A 9,668-nucleotide genomic window follows, 5' to 3' on the forward strand; every position below is an offset into this window, starting at 1 on the left:
GTTTGAAGATGACATGATACTATACATAAAGAATCCTAAAGATGCCACCAGAAAACTACTAGAGCTAATCAATGAATCTGGTAAATTTGCAGGATACAAAATTAATACACAGAAAACTCTGGCATTCTTATACACTCACAATGAAAGATCAGAAAGAGAAATTAAGGAAACAATCCCCTTTACCACTGCAACAAAAAGAATAAAATACCTAGGAATAAACATACCTAAGGAGGTAAAAGACCTGTAAGCAGAAAACTGTCAGACACTGATGAAAGAAATCAAAGATGACACAAACGGACAGAGATATACCATGTTCTTGGATTGGAAGAATCAATACTGTGAAAATGACTATACTACCCAAAGCAATCTACAGATTCAATGCAATCCCTATCAAATTACCAATGGCATTTTTTACAGAACTAGAACAAGAAATCTTAAAGTTTGTATGGAGACACAAAAGACCCCGAACAGCCAAAGCAATCTTGAGGGGAAAAAAACAGAGCTGGAGGAATCAGACTCCCTGACTTCACACTATATTACAAAGCTACAGTAATCAAGACAATACGGCACTGGCACAAAAACAGAAATATAGATCAATGGAACAGGATAGAGCGCACTCAGAGATAAACCCACACACCTATGGTCAAGTAATCTATGACAAAGGAGGAAAGGATATACAATGGAGAAAAGGCAGTCTCTTCAATAAGTGATGCTGGGAAAACCGGACAGCTACATGTAAAAGAATGAAATTAGAACACTCCCTAACACCATACACAAAAATACACTCAAAATGGATTAGAGACCTAAATGTAAGACCAGACACTATAAAACTCTTAGAGGAAACCATAGGAAGAACAGTCTTCGACATAAATCACAGCAAGATCCTTTTTGACCCACCTCCTAGAGTAATGGAAATAAAAACAAAAATAAACAAATGGGACCTAATGAAACTTAAAAGCTTTTGCACAGCAAAGGAAACTATAAACAAGACGAAAAGACAACACTCAGAATGGGAGAAAATATTTGCAAACGAATCAACGGACACAGAATTAATCTCCAAAATATACAAGCAGCTCATGCAGCTCAATATTAAAAAAACAAGCAACCCAACCAAAAAATGGGCAGTAGACCTAGATAGACATCTCTCCAAAGAAGAGAAACAGATGGCCAAGAGGCACGTGAGAAGTTGCTCAACATCACTAATTATTAGAGAAATGCAAATCAAAACTACAATGAGGTATCACTTCACACCAGTCAGAATGGGCACCATCAGAAAATGTACAAACAACAAATGCTGGAGGGGGTGTGGAGAAAAGGGATCCCTCTTGCACTGTTGGTGGGAATGTAAATTGATACAGCCACTGTGGAGAACAGTATGGAGGTTCCTTAAAAAACTAAAAGTAGAACTACCCTATGACCCAGCAATCCCACTCCTGGGCATATACCCAGAGAAAACCATAATTCAAAAGGACACATGCACCCCAATGTTCATTGCAGCACTATTTACAATAGCCAGGACATGGAAGTAACCTAAATGCCCATTGACAGATGAATGGATAACGAAGATATGGTACATATATATAATGGAATATTACTGAGCCATTAAAATGAAAGAAATTGGGTCATTTGTAGAGACTTGGATGGACCTAGAGACTGTCATACAGAGCGAAGTCAGTCATAAAGAGAAAAACAAATATCGTATATTAACGCATATATGTGGAATCTAGGAAAATGGTACAGATGAACCGGTTTTCAAGGCAGAAATAGAGACACAGATGTAGTGAACAAATATATAGACACTAAGGGGGGAAAGTGGGGGGTGGTGGTGCTGGTGGTGGGATGAATTGGGAGATTGGGATGGACATATATACACAAATATGTATAGAATAGATAACTAATAAGGACCTGCTGTATAAAAATAAGTAAAATAAAATTTTTAAAAAAATTTCCAAATACAGATCCAGTTGTTTCCTTCTAACCCTCAGGATATAGGTTCATCCCTCCTGAGTACTTTTTTGCCTTATCAGTGTGTCCATCAGGGTGAACAGGATCTGTGCCCAAACAACTACTTCTGTTCTTTGAATACACAAAACAGTCTAGTTACTAATTGAATTTCACTTTTTAAAAAGTAAGATATTTCATATATACACCTGAGTCTTGGGTCTTTTCTTTCAAAGCAGCCAGAAAGAAAACAAAGTTTTCTACTATTGTATAAAAGCCATATTCTATTTAAAAGGGAGTCTTTCAATGAGTCTGAAATGGGCAGGGGGGTTCTTCCATTCATTGTTCATTAGTGTAAACAAAATGAAAGAACACAGATATCACTTGCTCCCTAGGGAATCTCTTACTTTATTTAGGCAAGTCCAGATCATCTTAGAAGTCTTTTAAAAAACTGAGTTTCTCCCTCACATATATATACATGGAATATGCAGCATTCAGCTATATTTACTATATTTCAAATAATAAATATTTTCAAACCTCTAACTTTTTTTCATTTTAGATACAGCAATAGGAGTATCACCAGAAGACTTACATTGTGATTATATATTTTTATCTCCTAAGATCAAAGCTGATCCACAAAGAGAGAAAACCTCTAACCGAAGTCTATCATTGCCCATCCTGTCAGAAAGACTCTCTGGTGGCCAGAGCCAGAGCTTGGTAAAGGAATGAGAGGCAAAGATACTCTTCTCAGGCTTCCCTGGTGGCGCAGTGGTTGACAGTCTGCCTGCTGATGCAGGGGACACAGGTTCGTGCCCCGGTCCGGGAGGATCCCACATGCCGCGGAGCAGCTGGGCCCGTGAGCCATAGCTGCTGAGCCTGTGCGTCCTTCTCTCCAGCAGTAGCCCCCAAAGTGGCATTAAGGAAGATAATTTGTTATAGTGTGGGGAAAAATATTAGAACTTTATCTTTTATCTAAGCAATAAGAAAGTAACTACACTTTATTGCATGGATCAACACCATTCCCCTTATTCAGTCAGTATGCAGAGACTTCTGCCACAGGCAATGAGCAAGATATCTAGAAATAAAAAAGGGACTAGTTTCAAAACACATCAGGGGTGGCAGCAATGTACTGCCTCATGTGCTTGTTTCCAGTGTACTTGTTTCCAGTTCTATTACGTTATAATTTTTGTGGATCCAGTTAAATGAATTAAAAAAGTATTGGGTTTTGAATGAATCTATCCTCACAAAACGTCAAGTAGATTAAAAAGTTTCAGCAAATAACCCATGGATTGAAAAATGCTAGTAATTTAAATACAAGCAAACCACCAGGAAATGGCAAAATCAATATTTCAGCTCCTAGTATTATTTTTTAATCAGCCACATTATATATTTTTAAAAAATCATCTAGTCCTGTGTAAAAAGATCTGCTTGAAAACTTCAAAATTATCAAGAACGCTATTTGAAATACGGGTTTTCTTTCATTATTTTTAACAATGAACAGCCACAATTTTCATCACACCATGAGCCACAATGAGTCTCATGTTAAGGCACATTGTACATGAAGATATTAACTCATGATGTAAGCATGTAAAATATAGCATAATCATTTTTTTCAGCAATGTTTAAAGCCATGCTATCCTCAAGCCACCAGTTTATAACATTTTACTAAACTTAATGATCAGTATTTAGGAGCCACTTCTGTGATTCATTAGTTAATAGTGAAAGCCACATACAACTGGGGAAACACTTTCTCTTCCTAATAAAAATGTATGATACAATTTATAGAAATCAATATACTGAACAAGCTACAAAGCACTCCTTTATCAACAAATAGATTTGGAAGGTGCATAGAAAGCATTGTTAAAGATTTGGCCAATCAACCATCAGATCACGTTATGAAGTATAAGAGGTTTGCTAAGTTGGATGAGCAGAGTAATATTCCCTCATGCACAGCTTATAGTATCTGTCAGATTTTGTTTAAATGGAATACACAAAGAACTACTTCTTTTTATAAGCTATCAAACGAAAGATGAAACAGAGAAGGTAGATTCTCAATAGTACAAAAATTCTTTAATAAAACAATGCTTTATACAACTGTATAATACAGTCATTGCCATTGCTGAAGCCACTGCCTCTACTAAAATATGAGACTTCAAGGTTAAGCTTACAGAGATAGCCCTGTACAAGGGACTGCTTCCTGCCTCATTCATAAGCCAAGTGTGGTAGCAAAGAAATGAAAGCCAGAGATGCCCTTCAAGACACAGGATGTCAAAAGTATGGTAAGTTCTGTAGAAATAAGCCTTTTTAAAATAATGGAATTTTTAGAATATACTGCATGAGGTAGGAAAAATCAAGAAAGTCTTTGGCTCTCAAAGTTTTGCTTGTTAGCTCACAGCAAAGTTCTTAAAAGAACTGTCGAACTTAAAGGCAGAATATATTTCTTTAAATGTGTAAAATTTGCCAAACTTTTTACTGTGATTATGATGACTGACCATAGTGTCCTCCCAAGAAGATTTTTAAAAAATATAAACACATATAGTCTGTCTGTTGGATTTGAAGTTGGATGAGTGATTACTTTTCAAAAGCAGATCTTACAATAGAGACAGCATTTTGAAAAAGGTATTTGGAAATATTTCTACTCTTATAGAATTCTATTACTAAAAAAAAAGTGTCATCGATTTTTAAAATGTCCCTACATCTTTTCTTTACATGTTGATTGGGCTGGAAAATGTCCAATACATTTAAAGTTCTTCCAAACAAAGACTTCTCAGCAAGTTTTGAACTCCTGTTAAAAATGTTAAAATATAACATTTTTTATTAGTTTATAAGAACTTATTAATATCTGAGAATACAGAAATACGGTATACCAAATTTCATTAAAAGATTATATAATTGGAGAATGCTATTTAAAACGTGAGTATCTTGATTTAGAAACACAGCCCAGATGTGCTACATTGGAGCCACATAGCTTCATGAAGTATCTATTTCTTACTATAACAGCCATTAAATCTGCCAGAAGATTCAGTAGGCATTAAAAGTACCAGAAGTAACTTGAACTTAGAAGCTGACCATGGAAGAATCACTGCAGTGCAAAGGGTTAAACCAAGATTTTCAGTGTTAATGAGAAAAGTTGATAGTAGCTACAGGAAACCCAAACCTGTATAGTCCTTTTAACTGTCATGCCCAAACGCTTGTGAAACTCTGAGGGCTTGCTTTGGTTTATTGGAAATCATTAAAATGGTGCACTCTCCCCAGCTGATATTAATAAGGCCACACCATTCTTGCTGCCTGCAATGCCTCTGTGTAATTCGCTGCTGCCCCCAATTATCTGTGGGCGATCTGCAGGCCTGTGGAGGGGGTTCCACATGGGCAGGCGCTTAATGAACAGACTGGCTTATAAACACAGGCTAATCTCTCCCACATGAGCACCTGAGGAGGATCACAAGTGACAGCTGTTTAAATTTTCAGGGAAATTAATGACCCCTAAAGAGGCAGCACTTATCCGGCTTGGAGTAGGTTTGATAGAGGAGAGTCACCACGGGGCAAAATGTTTATAATCGTCCATAAGTGCCTCATTCTATGGCTTCATCTTGGGAACTTTTATTGACACGCTCTTTTCTATTAATGCTTGTGCTGGCAGAGCATCTTGGTTCAATCTGTTCCTGATATCGGGCTCCTACAGCCGCTAATGAGCATCTCCCCATCCTCAGATCGCAAGCCATTTAAAATGATCAGGACTGTGGTTGGCATCCTGACCACTTAGGGAAAATCCCATCAGACACATACATGTTTTCGGTCCACAAGGCTTTTGTAATGCATCAGCTCAGCCCCAGAGCTGGGCCTCGCAGAGGGAATGGGGAATAGACTGGCCACACTGTCTGGGGAGTAGGGCAGACACAGGTAATTAAGTGCAGATTGGCCAAAGGGCCAGAAGTGACTTTTAAAAAACAGATCTAGAGGGAGACAGCACATCGCAAAACTCAGCACCCTCTTCTCCTACTCATACACATATACCCCACCCCCTGCTCTGGTGTTTTATGGCTTTTATGTGTCTTTACAGCAGAACACACTACATTGTTCTCAGTTGTTTTTACATGCCACAGACCCCAGGATCACTTAACAGGAAGTAGTCTCATTTCCAAGGGGGAGAGGTTTTTGCAGAGTCTAGTGTCATGTGAAAGGAGATATAATAGAGAGGCAGACAGACAGATAGAGACAGAGACAAATAGAGATGAGAAACAGATACGCTGGCCTGTGAACAGTGTTAAAGTGGGAAGCCTTAGCTAAACTAAAATAGAGGAGGGGCTAGCAGTGTCAGGTAACAAAACAGAAGCACACTGTAAATATCTTCTGGGGAGTTAATTTCAGAAGGAAGAAGGGAATTTTATTAATATTAGAGAAGGTGAGATTAAACTTCTCTTCAAAACACACCATCGTATTTTTATGCAATTTTCTCAAATGGTTAAATAGCCAAATGTTCTACAGAGGTATGTAAGTATTCACAAAATCAGGCTCCATGGTAGAGAGGAAGGATCATTCTGCTTGGATAAGATGCTCATATATCTCTCTGGCTCATTTCAGTGGGAGTCTCCTATGTTTAGCTGAGATTTAAACTGCTCCTGGCACCTGGAATTCTGGAGTACCAGGTACTGACAGTGTTACTCAGAAAAGACAACCTGATTTCTCAGATATATTCCTCTCCCCATGGAGAGGAAAAATGGCACATTTGCCTGCTTTTTCTATGAAGGAAACACTGAAGCCTGGACTATAAGCCTTTATTGCAGAGCTATTTTAGTCCTTTGTGAGGTTTTGCTAGTTATTTTAGCATTTACCTAAGGATAAATATTTTAAAATAAATAAATAGTCTTACAATTTGGTCCATTAAAAATGTACCTGTGTAAATTAGGAATTCAAACTAGAAAAAAAGTATGCTAGCAACAAATGAACACATGTATGCAACAATTTCTTCAGTATTATCATGTTTTGTTGAGCTTTATTTATTCTTTTCCTATTCCTAGTGAAAATATATCCCAGATATATTATTCAATTACTATAATATTTGTATTCCTATAATAGGCAGCAAACTTCATTTGATAAACATTTATATGTAGGAATAATTATAATTCATCTCTCTTTGTTATCAAGGGAAGAAAATAAGAAAAATTACTCTAATGTGAGCACAGAAGATATTGTTAGCAGGTAATATGACTGTTTCAGCAAAATACTAATGTTTACCAAATGTTCATTGAATACATAACAAACCATATCCTCAAATAATTGAGATCGGAGTTAGTAAGGTTTATATATTTCTTTGCTTGAAATTCTGTATTTTGAAAAAAGCATTTTCTGTACTGACAAAATAAATCCTAACAAGTCATGAGTCAAAATCACAAATTTATTTTATATCATATTCAAAAGCTAGGACATCACTAATAAAAATACACTCAAGTCTCCCCCTCTTATTCTTCTTATCCCATAGTTTAAAAAAAACAAAACCAAAACTAACTTTTTTGCTTTACTCTATTATGTAAAATACTAGTTTTGGATTTTATTTTCATAAAAGCACAAAAGAACTTAGAGATTCAGAGATAATTATTCATCATCTTCTCAAACTCATTTAATAGTCCAAAGTAACATTACCCAAGGAAATGTTTTTCTGATTGAAAAAATAGAAAGCATAACAGACTTTTGCAAACCAAAGGTAAAAACAACCAGAAAAAGACTTTAATAAGATCAGCTTTGTTTAAAGTTTGTTTCAGGATAACATTTGGCTACACAGACTTGACAAAATCATTCTTTATCTACAGTGTTTTTATATAAGGGTGGTAGAAGTGGACTCTTTCAAAAGAACAGAGGGAAAAAAAAAAAAAGACTGCTCTTGTATCAGCTTCTGGCCAGGGTCTTCCTGAAAAAAAAAAAAAGTCTTCATTTTTGTTATCTTCAGGGAGTGAAACTCTGGCTAGAGCAGCAATTGGCTTCACTCCTCTCTTTTGGGAGCAAAAGCAATGACAGAAGCATGGTTAACCATTTGTTCCTAGAATTCTCATGAATGTTTAGGTCCCAATGTGGACAAAGAAGAAGAACATGGAACTCTAGGTGGGGGAGGAGGAAGTCAAACTTCCCAGATTCAAACCCTGGCTTCTTCACTTTCAAGCAAGTTGCTTCTATGTCTATTTACTCATTTATAAAATGGAAATAATAAATGCGGTAGACCAATATTTTATCCAACCACCAATATTTCTGATTCTTTTCCTGCCAGGCACCTGAAATGACTATACATCTCTGCCCCTTGCCATCAGACATGGCCAGGTGACTTGCTTTGCCCTGGTGTGACACTTCTGGACAGAAGCATTTAAAAGCTGGTACATGGGGCTTCCCTGGTGGCACAGTGGTTGAGAGTCCGCCTGCCGATGCAGGGGACACGAATTCGTGCCCCGGTGCAGGAAGATCCCACATGCCGCAGAATGGCTAGGCCCATGAGCCATGGCCGCTGAGCCTGCACATCCGGAGCCTGTGCTCCGCAACGGGAGAGGCCACAACAGTGAGAGGCTCGCGTACCACAAAAAAAAAAAAAAAAAGCTGGTACATGATTCTCCATCATTTATCCTCCCTGATGCAATAATTGTGGAAGCATGTGTCAAGATGGGGCATTTGACCTGGTTCCCTGAGTAACTATGATAAAGACTTCTACCTGCTAACCATAATTATATGTGAAGCGTAAGCATGAAGCATTAGGTGATGTTATCTCTGGATTTGGGGGTTATCTGTTACCACAGCATTGCCTAGCTTATCCTAACTGACAGAATAATCCTACCTGGTTCATAATATTTTTGTTAAGGATAAACTGAGTATAAATCACTTAGAAAAACACCTAGAACATTATAACTGCTTCATTATTCAGCAAATATTTATTGAGTACCTACCATGTACCAAATCCTATGCTAGGTGGAGGGAATATGATGAAAGCAAAACCAAAAAGTACCTGTTCACATGGTATTGACCATATATTGGGAAAAGCAATTGTTAGTCGAATCATGACACAAACATAAAATTGCAACTTTGCAAACCAGAATCCCTAAGGAGCAGATGGCACAAGAAAGCATATGAGATAATTGACCAAGGTAGGGAAGTCAGCAAAGGCTTCCTTGAGGATTTAGCTTAAATCTGGAAATCACAGAGTGATGTTAATTAGGGAAAGTTGGGAAGGAAGAGCCTTGTATGCAAGGCCACCAGGGAAGGAAGCAACTTGTATGCAAAGACCTGTGCAGGTGAGGTGCACGGTACCTACAAGAGACTAAAAGTCTCCAGTTGGAGTGGTGACTAAGGGAAAAAGAAGTACAAAATTAGGATAGAGGGTGGTAAGGGCCAGGCTTTATAGGCTAGTGAAGATTTAGGTCTTTATCCAGAAAACAATGGGGAGATGTTTTAAGTGGGAGAGGATTACATGTGGAAAGGTCATTCAGGCTGAAGAGTAGAGAGTGGATTATAAGGGTTATAAGAGGGCATGGTGAATACAGAAGTTAACCAGCTAAGAGGCTATTGCTAGAGTTCATGCCATAAATAATGAAAACTTGTAATAATATGGTGGTAATGGTGGTGGTAGAGATGGAGAGAAAAGATAGATTAGCTGGCTTTTAAAAATATATATCCTTTCACTTAATCTATTGTAAGCAAAAAAGAGATATATCTCAAGGTATTAGGTAACTTACAGAATTTCTAAAAGGGTC

This window comes from Lagenorhynchus albirostris, chromosome 12, assembly GCF_949774975.1.
Source record: "Lagenorhynchus albirostris chromosome 12, mLagAlb1.1, whole genome shotgun sequence".
Taxonomy (NCBI): domain Eukaryota; kingdom Metazoa; phylum Chordata; class Mammalia; order Artiodactyla; family Delphinidae; genus Lagenorhynchus; species Lagenorhynchus albirostris.